This window comes from Symsagittifera roscoffensis, chromosome 7 (assembly GCF_963678635.1).
Source record: "Symsagittifera roscoffensis chromosome 7, txSymRosc1.1, whole genome shotgun sequence".
Taxonomy (NCBI): domain Eukaryota; kingdom Metazoa; phylum Xenacoelomorpha; order Acoela; family Convolutidae; genus Symsagittifera; species Symsagittifera roscoffensis.
Window position 1 is genome coordinate 245,954 of NC_087068.1, and position 14,250 is coordinate 260,203.

Here is a 14,250-nt window from a genome sequence, read left to right on the forward strand (position 1 = left end):
CCACTCATCCTCAATTGTTTTAAACAACCGATCATAATGATGTTAGATGAAAAACGCTTCATTTTTTCCTCCACTCATCCTCAATTGTTTTAAACAATCGATCATAATGATGTTAGATGAAAAACGCTTCATTTTTTCCTCCACTCATCCTCAATTGTTTTAAACAACCGATCATAATGATGTTAGATGAACAACGCTTCATTTTTTCCTCCACTCATCCTCAATTGTTTTAAACAACCGATCATAATGATTTTAGATGAAAAACGCTTCATTTTTTCCTCCACTCATCCTCAATTGTTTTAAACAACCGATCATAATGATGTTAGATGAAAAACGCTTCATTTTTTCCTCCACTCATCCTCAATTGTTTTAAACAACCGATCATAATGATTTTAGATGAAAAACGCTTCATTTTTTTCCTCCACTCATCCTCAATTGTTTTAAACAACCGATCATAATGATGTTAGATGAAAAACGCTTCATTTTTTCCTCCACTCATCCTCAATTGTTTTAAACAACCGATCATAATGATGTTAGATGAAAAACGCTTCATTTTTTCCTCCACTCATCCTCAATTGTTTTAAACAACCGATCATAATGATGTTAGATGAAAAACGCTTCATTTTTTCCTCCACTCATCCTCAATTGTTTTAAACAACCGATCATAATGATGTTAGATGAAAAACGCTTCATTTTTTTCCTCCACTCATCCTCAATTGTTTTAAACAACCGATCATAATGATGTTAGATGAAAAACGCTTCATTTTTTTCCTCCACTCATCCTCAATTGTTTTAAACAACCGATCCTAATGATGTTAGATGAAAAACGCTTCATTTTTTCCCTCCACTCATCCTCAATTGTTTTAAACAACCGATCATAATGATGTTAGATGAAAAACGCTTCATTTTTTTCCTCCACTCATCCTCAATTGTTTTAAACAACCGATCATAATGATGTTAGATGAAAAACGCGTCATTTTTTCCTCCACTCATCCTCAATTGTTTTAAACAACCGATCATAATGATGTTAGATGAAAAACGCTTCATTTTTTCCTCCACTCATCCTCAATTGTTTTAAACAACCGATCATAATGATGTTAGATGAAAAACGCTTCATTTTTTCCTCCACTCATCCTCAATTGTTTTAAACAACCGATCATAATGATGTTAGATGAAAAACGCTTCTTTTTTTCCTCCACCCATCCTCAATTGTTTTAAACAACCAATCATAATGATGTTAGATGAAAAACGCTTCATTTTTTTCCTCCACTCATCCTCAATTGTTTTAAGCAACCGATCATAATGATGTTAGATGAAAAACGCTTCATTTTTTTCCTCCACTCATCCTCAATTGTTTTAAACAACCGATCATAATGATGTTAGATGAAAAACGCTTCATTTTTTCCTCCACTCATCCTCAATTGTTTTAAACAACCGATCATAATGATGTTAGATGAAAAACGCTTCATTTTTTCCTCCACTCATCCTCAATTGTTTTAAACAACCGATCATAATGATGTTAGATGAAAAACGCTTCATTTTTTCCTCCACTCATCCTCAATTGTTTTAAACAACCGATCATAATGATGTTAGATGAAAATCGCTTCATTTTTTCCTCCACTCATCCTCAATTGTTTTAAACAACCGATCATAATGATGTTAGATGAAAAACGCTTCATTTTTTTCCTCCACTCATCCTCAATTGTTTTAAACAACCGATCATAATGATGTTAGATGAAAAACGCGTCATTTTTTCCTCCACTCATCCTCAATTGTTTTAAACAACCGATCATAATGATGTTAGATGAAAAACGCTTCATTTTTTCCTCCACTCATCCTCAATTGTTTTAAACAACCGATCATAATGATGTTAGATGAAAAACGCTTCATTTTTTCCTCCACTCATCCTCAATTGTTTTAAACAACCGATCATAATGATGTTAGATGAAAAACGCTTCATTTTTTCCTCCACCCATCCTCAATTGTTTTAAACAACCAATCATAATGATGTTAGATGAAAAACGCTTCATTTTTTTCCTCCACTCATCCTCAATTGTTTTAAGCAACCGATCATAATGATGTTAGATGAAAAACGCTTCATTTTTTTCCTCCACTCATCCTCAATTGTTTTAAACAACCGATCATAATGATGTTAGATGAAAAACGCTTCATTTTTTCCTCCACTCATCCTCAATTGTTTTAAACAACCGATCATAATGATGTTAGATGAAAAACGCTTCATTTTTTCCTCCACTCATCCTCAATTGTTTTAAACAACCGATCATAATGATGTTAGATGAAAAACGCTTCATTTTTTCCTCCACTCATCCTCAATTGTTTTAAACAACCGATCATAATGATGTTAGATGAAAATCGCTTCATTTTTTCCTCCACTCATCCTCAATTGTTTTAAACAACCGATCATATTGATGTTAGATGAAAAACGCTTCATTTTTTTCCTCCACTCATCCTCAATTGTTTTAAACAACCGATCATAATGATGTTAGATGAAAAACGTTTCATTTTTTCCTCCACTCATCCTCAATTGTTTTAAACAACCGATCATAATGATGTTAGATGAAAAACGCTTCATTTTTTCCTCCACTCATCCTCAATTGTTTTAAACAACCGATCATAATGATGTTAGATGAAAAACGCTTCATTTTTTCCTCCACTCATCCTCAATTGTTTTAAACAACCGATCATAATGATGTTAGATGAAAAACGCTTCATTTTTTCCTCCACTCATCCTCAATTGTTTTAAACAACCGATCATAAAGATGTTAGATGAAAAACGCTTCATTTTTTCCTCCACTCATCCTCAATTGTTTTAAACAACCGATCATAATGATGTTAGATGAAAAACGCTTCATTTTTTCCTCCACTCATCCTCAATTGTTTTAAACAACCGATCATAATGATGTTAGATGAAAAACGCTTCATTTTTTCCTCCACTCATCCTCAATTGTTTTAAACAACCAATCATAATGATGTTAGATGAAAAACGCTTCATTTTTTCCTCCACTCATCCTCAATTGTTTTAAACAACCGATCATAATTATGTTAGATGAAAAACGCTTCATTTTTTCCTCCACTCATCCTCAATTGTTTTAAACAACCGATCATAATGATGTTAGATGAAAAACGCTTCATTTTTTCCTCCACTAATCCTCAATTGTTTTAAACAACCGATCATAATGATGTTAGATGAAAAACGCTTCATTTTTTCCTCCACTCATCCTCAATTGTTTTAAACAACCGATCATAATGATGTTAGATGAAAAACGCTTCATTTTTTCCTCCACTCATCCTTAATTGTTATAAACAATCGATCATAATGATGTTAGATGAAAAACGCTTCATTTTTTCCTCCACTCATCCTCAATTGTTTTAAACAACCGATCATAATGATGTTAGATGAAAAACGCTTCATTTTTTCCTCCACTCATCCTCAATTGTTTTAAACAATCGATCATAATGATGTTAGATGAAAAACGCTTCATTTTTTCCTCCACTCATCCTCAATTGTTTTAAACAACCGATCATAATGATTTTAGATGAAAAACGCTTCATTTTTTTCCTCCACTCATCCTCAATTGTTTTAAACAACCGATCATAATGATGTTAGATGAAAAACGCTTCATTTTTTCCTCCACTCATCCTCAATTGTTTTAAACAACCGATCATAATGATGTTAGATGAAAAACGCTTCATTTTTTCCTCCACTCATCCTCAATTGTTTTAAACAACCGATCATAATGATGTTAGAGGAAAAACGCTTCATTTTTTCCTCCACTCATCCTCAATTGTTTTAAACAACCGATCATAATGATGTTAGATGAAAAACGCTTCATTTTTTTCCTCCACTCATCCTCAATTGTTTTCGTTCTATTGCTTTAATTTTATATTTGACAGAGGGACCGATTTTGTGAAGATGCAAAAGTAAAACCAATGATTAAATTTAAGGACCCTTACAATTATTGGCCAATTAGTTAGTTCACAGCGTTTTGCAAAGTTTTTGATTAGTTGCTTTCAAATCGATTTTCTGAACTGTCAATAAAAGCAACTTGTTTGCTGATGAGAAGTTTTCGTTTCAGAATAAAAACCAAACGGTTTGCATTTAGGCCCTGAAATAATGCAAAAAAACTAATGACACCAACAAATTTAGTCTTGCAAGCTACACAGGACATAAAAACCTTTTTGACTCTATTGGTTTTAGTAACTTATTTGAAAAAAAGTTTGGACCGATATCTTTTTGTAGGTACAGCAGAGGCACTTTTAAAATCGTATCTTGTTGAGTGAAGACGATACGAGCCAGCTAGAAAAGAATCTCATTGTAAAATCATTAGTTTTGGTATGTCGCAAGGTTCAATAATAAGTCCTTTTCTTTTCTAGCTTTTTAATAATGATTTACCGAAAGTTGTGATGGTCGGTGCACAAAAAACAGGCGCGTACTCACGCTTTCAAAACGCAAAACTCAGACCTTTCCACTCAAAATTGAACAACCTGACTTCATTTTGCAAGGCACTAGTCTCGATGTGATTTGTTCCTATAAATATAAATGAATTTATCTTGAATTTGCAGGAGTTCAACAAATTGCAACTTTCTGAATACGTTGATTATGTTTGCAGAAAATTGGCAGGTTTTTGTGGCGTAATTGAAACAACGTTTTTCCCATAATTTGCTTTTACTCTTCTATAATGTCTATGCCAAACCATTATTTTTGTTTTTTCTATGCCAAACCATTAATTTTTTTCACAAAACTTCAATTTAAATTTTTTCAGCTGTTTCTTCTTAGCGTTACATCTGATTTTAAACTGATGAAATTTGAGATTTTTTTGCTCACGAAGAGCTTTTTGTTCTTGTTCGCAACGGCTTTCAAATCTTCTCAGTACTAGAACAAATGTCAAGAAAAAGGGCTTGGTTTGCCAATCAACAAAAAAATTACAACCTTGTCAAATCCAGTGGCATCCTTGGAGATAATTTTCTAGATTTCAGTGGTGAAAAGATAATCAGTTTTTAGAAAAATATTTACAGAGAAAATAAATAAGTAAACAAAAAATCGGGCAAAAAATACAAAGAATTTTTTTATTTTGTATTTGTAATTCTTACCAAGAACATATTTTTTAAAAGCTTCTGTGCGCAAATGGACTCTAAGCAAAAACTTTTTTCACGTTTCTCTTGTCTGCCGTGCTCACTTACCTTTAGCAAGGACTACTTAAAATATCTGCAAGTTTGAACTGAATCAGAAAGAACTAAATCTTTAGCTTTTTTGCAGTAATTGAGTCAAGTTCAGTTTCACACATGTTTATCAGGGATCATTAATTAGTTCACTTTGATTCGATCAAGAGCAAACTAGTCTTTTGTCCACCATGCATATCGTACAATTTTAGTCAGTACAGTTACTATCGGGTAAAAATAGAGATTTTCTGTACTGCACCTGTTTCGGCTAAATGGATTAATTGTGCAAAATCTCTTGGCTGCTCAGAGCAATTTTGGTCTTGAAAAATGATAGGAGTGCAGTTCTAAGCAAAGCGCAACACAAATGTTAGATGAAAAACGCTTCATTTTTTCCTCCACTCATCCTCAATTGTTTTAAACAACCGATCATAATGATGTTAGATGAAAAACGCTTCATTTTTTTCCTCCACTCATCCTCAATTGTTTTAAACAACCGATCATAATGATGTTAGATGAAAAACGCTTCATTTTTTTCCTCCACTCATCCTCAATTGTTTTAAACAACCGATCATAATGATGTTAGATGAAAAACGCTTCATTTTTTCCTCCACTCATCCTCAATTGTTTTAAACAACCGATCATAATGATGTTAAATGAAAAACGCTTCATTTTTTCCTCCACTCATCCTCAATTGTTTTAAACAACCGATCATAATGATGTTAGATGAAAAACGCTTCATTTTTTCCTCCACTCATCCTCAATTGTTTTAAACAACCGATCATAAAGATGTTAGATGAAAAACGCTTCATTTTTTCCTCCACTCATCCTCAATTGTTTTAAACAACCAATCATAATGATGTTAGATGAAAAACGCTTCATTTTTTCCTCCAATCATCCTCAATTGTTTTAAACAACCGATCATAATGATGTTAGATGAAAAACGCTTCATTTTTTCCTCCACTCATCCTCAATTGTTTTAAACAACCGATCATAATGATGTTAGATGAAAAAGCTTCATTTTTTCCTCCACTCATCCTCAATTGTTTTAAACAACCGATCATAATGATGTTAGATGAAAAACGCTTCATTTTTTCCTCCACTCATCCTCAATTGTTTTAAACAACCGATCATAATGATGTTAGATGAAAAACGCTTCATTTTTTCCTCCACTCATCCTCAATTGTTTTAAACAACCGATCATAATGATGTTAGATGAAAAACGCTTCATTTTTACCTCCACTCATCCTCAATTGTTTTAAACAACCGATCATAATGATGTTAGATGAAAAACGCTTCATTTTTTCCTCCACTCATCCTCAATTGTTTTAAACAACCGATCATAATGATGTTAGATGAAAAACGCTTCATTTTTTCCTCCACTCATCCTCAATTGTTTTAAACAACCGATCATAATGATGTTAGATGAAAAACGCTTCGTTTTTTCCTCCACTCATCCTCAATTGTTTTAAACAACCGATCATATTGATGTTAGATGAAAAACGCTTCATTTTTTCCTCCACTCTTCCTCAATTGTTTTAAACAACCGATCATAATGATGTTAGATGAAAAACGCTTCATTTTTTCCTCCACTCATCCTCAGTTGTTTTAAACAACCGATCATAATGATGTTAGATGAAAAACGCTTCATTTTTTCCTCCACTCATCCTCAATTGTTTTAAACAACCGATCATAATGATGTTAGATGAAAAACGCTTCATTTTTTCCTCCACTCATCCTCAATTGTTTTAAACAACCGATCATAATGATGTTAGATGAAAAACGCTTCATTTTTTCCTCCACTCATCCTCAATTGTTTTAAACAACCGATCATAATGATGTTAGATGAAAAACGCTTCATTTTTTCCTCCACTCATCCTCAATTGTTTTAAACAACCGATCATAATGATGTTAGATGAAAAACGCTTCATTTTTTCCTCCACTCATCCTCAATTGTTTTAAACAACCGATCATAATGATGTTAGATGAAAAACGCTTCATTTTTACCTCCACTCATCCTCAATTGTTTTAAACAACCGATCATAATGATGTTAGATGAAAAACGCTTCATTTTTTCCTCCACTCATCCTCAATTGTTTTAAACAACCGATCATAATGATGCTAGATGAAAAACGCTTCATTTTTTCCTCCACTCATCCTCAATTGTTTTAAACAACCGATCATAATGATGTTAGATGAAAAACGCTTCATTTTTTCCTCCACTCATCCTCAATTGTTTTAAACAACCGATCATAAAGATGTTAGATGAAAAACGCTTCATTTTTTCCTCCACTCATCCTCAATTGTTTTAAACAACCGATCATAATGATGTTAGATGAAAAACGCTTCATTTTTTCCTCCACTCATCCTCAATTGTTTTAAACAACCGATCATAATGATGTTAGATGAAAAACGCTTCATTTTTTCCTCCACTCATCCTCAATTGTTTTAAACAACCGATCATAATGATGTTAGATGAAAAACGCTTCATTTTTTCCTCCACTCATCCTCAATTGTTTTAAACAACCGATCATAATGATGTTAGATGAAAAACGCTTCATTTTTTTCCTCCACTCATCCTCAATTGTTTTAAACAACCGATCATAATGATGTTAGATGAAAAACGCTTCATTTTTTCCTCCACTCATCCTCAATTGTTTTAAACAACCGATCATAATGATGTTAGATGAAAAACGCTTCATTTTTTCCTCCACTCATCCTCAATTGTTTTAAACAACCGATCATAATGATGTTAGATGAAAAACGCTTCATTTTTTCCTCCACTCATCCTCAATTGTTTTAAACAACCAATCATAATGATGTTAGATGAAAAACGCTTCATTTTTTCCTCCACTCATCCTCAATTGTTTTAAACAACCGATCATAATGATGTTAGATGAAAAACGCTTCATTTTTTTCTCCACTCATCCTCAATTGTTTTAAACAACCGATCATAATGATGTTAGATGAAAAACGCTTCATTTTTTCCTCCACTCATCCTCAATTGTTTTAAACAACCGATCATAATGATGTTAGATGAAAAACGCTTCATTTTTTTCCTCCACTCATCCTCAATTGTTTTAAACAACCGATCATAATGATGTTAGATGAAAAACGCTTCATTTTTTCCTCCACTCATCCTCAATTGTTTTAAACAACCGATCATAATGATGTTAGATGAAAAACGCTTCATTTTTTCCTCCACTCATCCTCAATTGTTTTAAACAACCGATCATAATGATGTTAGATGAAAAACGCTTCATTTTTTCCTCCACTCATCCTCAATTGTTTTAAACAACCGATCATAATGATGTTAGATGAAAAACGCTTCATTTTTTCCTCCACTCATCCTCAATTGTTTTAAACAACCGATCATAATGATGTTAGATGAAAAACGCTTCATTTTTTCCTCCACTCATCCTCAATTGTTTTAAACAACCGATCATAAAGATGTTAGATGAAAAACGCTTCATTTTTTCCTCCACTCATCCTCAATTGTTTTAAACAACCGATCATAATGATGTTAGATGAAAAACGCTTCATTTTTTCCTCCACTCATCCTCAATTGTTTTAAACAACCGATCATAATGATGTTAGATGAAAAACGCTTCATTTTTTCCTCCACTCATCCTCAATTGTTTTAAACAACCGATCATAATGATGTTAGATGAAAAACGCTTCATTTTTACCTCCACTCATCCTCAATTGTTTTAAACAACCGATCATAATGATGTTAGATGAAAAACGCTTCATTTTTTCCTCCACTCATCCTCACTTGTTTTAAACAACCGATCATAATGATGTTAGATGAAAAACGCTTCATTTTTTCCTCCACTCATCCTCAATTGTTTTAAACAACCGATCATAATGATGTTAGATGAAAAACGCTTCATTTTTTCCTCCACTCATCCTCAATTGTTTTAAACAACCGATCATAATGATGTTAGATGAAAAACGCTTCATTTTTTCCTCCACTCATCCTCAATTGTTTTAAACAACCAATCATAATGATGTTAGATGAAAAACGCTTCATTTTTTCCTCCACTCATCCTCAATTGTTTTAAACAACCGATCATAATTATGTTAGATGAAAAACGCTTCATTTTTTCCTCCACTCATCCTCAATTGTTTTAAACAACCGATCATAATGATGTTAGATGAAAAACGCTTCATTTTTTCCTCCACTCATCCTCAATTGTTTTAAACAACCGATCATAATGATGTTAGATGAAAAACGCTTCATTTTTTCCTCCACTCATCCTCAATTGTTTTAAACAACCGATCATAATGATGTTAGATGAAAAACGCTTCATTTTTTCCTCCACTCATCCTTAATTGTTATAAACAATCGATCATAATGATGTTAGATGAAAAACGCTTCATTTTTTCCTCCACTCATCCTCAATTGTTTTAAGCAACCGATCATAATGATGTTAGATGAAAAACGCTTCATTTTTTCCTCCACTCATCCTCAATTGTTTTAAACAACCGATCATAATGATGTTAGATGAAAAACGCTTCATTTTTTCCTCCACTCATCCTCAATTGTTTTAAACAACCGATCATAATGATTTTAGATGAAAAACGTTTCATTTTTTTCCTCCACTCATCCTCAATTGTTTTAAACAACCGATCATAATGATGTTAGATGAAAAACGCTTCATTTTTTTCCTCCACTCATCCTCAATTGTTTTAAACAACCGATCATAATGATGTTAGATGAAAAACGCTTCATTTTTTCCTCCACTCATCCTCAATTGTTTTAAACAACCGATCATAATGATGTTAGATGAAAAACGCTTCAATTTTTCCTCCACTCATCCTCAATTGTTTTAAACAACCGATCATAATGATGTTAGATGAAAAACGCTTCATTTTTTCCTCCACTCATCCTCAATTGTTTTAAACAACCGATCATAATGATGTTAGATGAAAAACGCTTCATTTTTTTCCTCCACTCATCCTCAATTGTTTTAAACAACCGATCATAATGATGTTAGATGAAAAACGCTTCATTTTTTTCCTCCACTCATCCTCAATTGTTTTAAACAACCGATCCTAATGATGTTAGATGAAAAACGCTTCATTTCTTCCCTCCACTCATCCTCAATTGTTTTAAACAACCGATCATAATGATGTTAGATGAAAAACGCTTCATTTTTTTCCTCCACTCATCCTCAATTGTTTTAAACAACCGATCATAATGATGTTAGATGAAAAACGCTTCATTTTTTCCTCCACTCATCCTCAATTGTTTTAAACAACCGATCATAATGATGTTAGATGAAAAACGCTTCATTTTTTCCTCCACTCATCCTCAATTGTTTTAAACAACCGATCATAATGATGTTAGATGAAAAACGCTTCATTTTTTCCTCCACTCATCCTCAATTGTTTTAAACAACCGATCATAATGATAATAGATGAAAAACGCTTCATTTTTTCCTCCACCCATCCTCAATTGTTTTAAACAACCAATCATAATGATGTTAGATGAAAAACGCTTCATTTTTTTCCTCCACTCATCCTCAATTGTTTTAAGCAACCGATCATAATGATGTTAGATGAAAAACGCTTCATTTTTTTCCTCCACTCATCCTCAATTGTTTTAAACAACCGATCATAATGATGTTAGATGAAAAACGCTTCATTTTTTCCTCCACTCATCCTCAATTGTTTTAAACAACCGATCATAATGATGTTAGATGAAAAACGCTTCATTTTTTCCTCCACTCATCCTCAATTGTTTTAAACAACCGATCATAATGATGTTAGATGAAAAACGCTTCATTTTTTCCTCCACTCATCCTCAATTGTTTTAAACAACCGATCATAATGATGTTAGATGAAAATCGCTTCATTTTTTCCTCCACTCATCCTCAATTGTTTTAAACAACCGATCATATTGATGTTAGATGAAAAACGCTTCATTTTTTTCCTCCACTCATCCTCAATTGTTTTAAACAACCGATCATAATGATGTTAGACGAAAAACGCTTCATTTTTTTCCTCCACTCATCCTCAATTGTTTTAAACAACCGATTATAATGATGTTAGATGAAAAACGCTTCATTTTTTCCTCCACTCATCCTCAATTGTTTTAAACAACCGATCATAATGATGTTAGATGAAAAACGCTTCATTTTTTCCTCCACTCATCCTCAATTGTTTTAAACAACCGATCATAATGATGTTAGATGAAAAACGCTTCATTTTTTCCTCCACTCATCCTCAATTGTTTTAAACAACCGATCATAATGATGTTAGATGAAAAACGCTTCATTTTTTCCTCCACTCATCCTCAATTGTTTTAAACAACCGATCATAATGATGTTAGATGAAAAACGCTTAATTTTTTCCTCCACTCATCCTCAATTGTTTTAAACAACCGATCATAATGATGTTAGATGAAAACCGCTTCATTTTTTCCTCCACTCATCCTCAATTGTTTTAAACAACCGATCATAATGATGTTAGATGAAAAACGCTTCATTTTTTCCTCCACTCATCCTCAATTGTTTTAAACAACCGATCATAATTATGTTAGATGAAAAACGCTTCATTTTTTCCTCCACTCATCCTCAATTGTTTTAAACAACCGATCATAATGATGTTAGATGAAAAACGCTTCATTTTTTCCTCCTCTCATCCTCAATTGTTTTAAACAACCGATCATAATGATGTTAGATGAAAAACGCTTCATTTTTTCCTCCACTCATCCTCAATTGTTTTAAACAACCGATCATAATGATGTTAGATGAAAAACGCTTCATTTTTTCCTCCACTCATCCTCAATTGTTTTAAACAACCGATCATAATGATGTTAGATGAAAAACGCTTCATTTTTTCCTCCACTCATCCTCAATTGTTTTAAACAACCGATCATAATGATGTTAGATGAAAAACGCTTCATTTTTTCCTCCACTCATCCTCAATTGTTTTAAACAACCGATCATAATGATGTTAGATGAAAAACGCTTCATTTTTTCCTCCACTCATCCTCAATTGTTTTAAACAACCGATCATAATGATGTTAGATGAAAAACGCTTCATTTTTTCCTCCACTCATCCTCAATTGTTTTAAACAACCGATCATAATGATTTTAGATGAAAAACGCTTCATTTTTTTCCTCCACTCATCCTCAATTGTTTTAAACAACCGATCATAATGATGTTAGATGAAAAACGCTTCATTTTTTCCTCCACTCATCCTCAATTGTTTTAAACAACCGATCATAATGATGTTAGATGAAAAACGCTTCATTTTTTCCTCCACTCATCCTCAATTGTTTTAAACAACCGATCATAAGGATGTTAGATGAAAAACGCTTCATTTTTTCCTCCACTCATCCTCAATTGTTTTAAACAACCGATCATAATGATGTTAGATGAAAAACGCTTCATTTTTTTCCTCCACTCATCCTCAATTGTTTTCGTTCTATTGCTTTAATTTTATATTTGACAGAGGGACCGATTTTGTGAAGATGCAAAAGTAAAACCAATGATTAAATTTAAGGACCCTTACAATTATTGGCCAATTAGTTAGTTCACAGCGTTTTGCAAAGTTTTTGATTAGTTGCTTTCAAATCGATTTTCTGAACTGTCAATAAAAGCAACTTGTTTGCTGATGAGAAGTTTTCGTTTCAGAATAAAACCAAACGGTTTGCATTTAGGCCCTGAAATAATGCAAAAAAAAACTAATGACACCAACAAATTTAGTCTTGCAAGCTACACAGGACATAAAAACCTTTTTGACTCTATTGGTTTTAGTAACTTATTTGAAAAAAGTTTGGACCGATATCTTTTTGTAGGTACAGCAGAGGCACTTTTAAAATCGTATCTTGAGAGAAGACGATACGAGCCAGCTAGAAAAGAATCTCAATGTAAAATCATTAGTTTTGGTATGTCGCAAGGTTCAATAATAAGTCCTTTTCTTTTCTAGCTTTTTAATAATGATTTACCGAAAGTTGTGATGGTCGGTGCACAAAAAACAGGCGCGTACTCACGCTTTCAAAACGCAAAACTCAGACCTTTCCACTCAAAATTGAACAACCTGACTTCATTTTGCAAGGCACTAGTCTCGATGTGATTTGTTCCTATAAATATATATGAATTTATCTTGAATTTGTAGGAGTTCAACAAATTGCAACTTTCTGAATACGTTGATTATGTTTGCAGAAAATTGGCAGGTTTTTGTGGCGTAATTGAAACAACGTTTTTCCCATAATTTGCTTTTACTCTTCTATAATGTCTATGCCAAACCATTATTTTTGTTTTTTCTATGCCAAACCATTAATTTTTTTCACAAAACTTCAATTTAAATTTTTTCAGCTGTTTCTTCTTAGCGTTACATCTGATTTTAAACTCCCGGGTTGACCTCCATACACCGAAAATAGTTATCATACAATTCCATACATCAAGTGTATGGAAAAATGCTTGTCATACAATTTTCATACAATTTCTAAAAATGGTTGAAAACTGGTATAAACTTATTTCTGTGGATGTTTGATTCTTATAAAACAATCTGGTGATAAAAAACTGAGGTCCTCGTTTTTTTGAAAAAAAATGCTTATCATACAATTCCCTCATGGGAATTGTATGACTGGCATTTTTTTGATGGCGACACAAAAAATTTTTCAAGTAATTTTGAAAATTTGGCCCAAAAATTTTTTTGTTTTTTTTCAACCGCAAATCGAATTTCGTACGCAAACAAACATTTTTCGAAATTTTTTTTGCATGCAAAATTTAATATTTTGTGTGCATAACGTAGTCCTGGATACGATAAAATTGGCTTTTATTTTCTTTTCACTTAAATTTTTTTTTTCGAAAACGCTGAAAATTCCTATTTCTTTTGTATGGGGTGTAAATGTAAGCTTTGATCAATGTCTGATAACTTGAAAATTCAAAAATTTGAAATAATCATCATTAAAAAATTTTGCCAAAAAATAAAAGTTCGTTACTTTTGTTATATAAATTGTGAAAAACATCCAAATTCAGGTCGTTTGCTATGCATTGCTAATGCAAGACCGTCCAACCTTTGGTGATTTGAAAAGCATATTTTTTAAAAGCTTC

General features: G+C 32.6%; 1 protein-coding gene across 4 annotated transcripts in view; it reads left to right on the top strand.

Annotated features, from left to right (window-relative positions):
* Positions 1–14,250, top strand: part of LOC134851711 (uncharacterized) — a 215,982-nt gene that overhangs the window by 53,496 nt on the left and 148,236 nt on the right. The window lies entirely within an intron of this gene.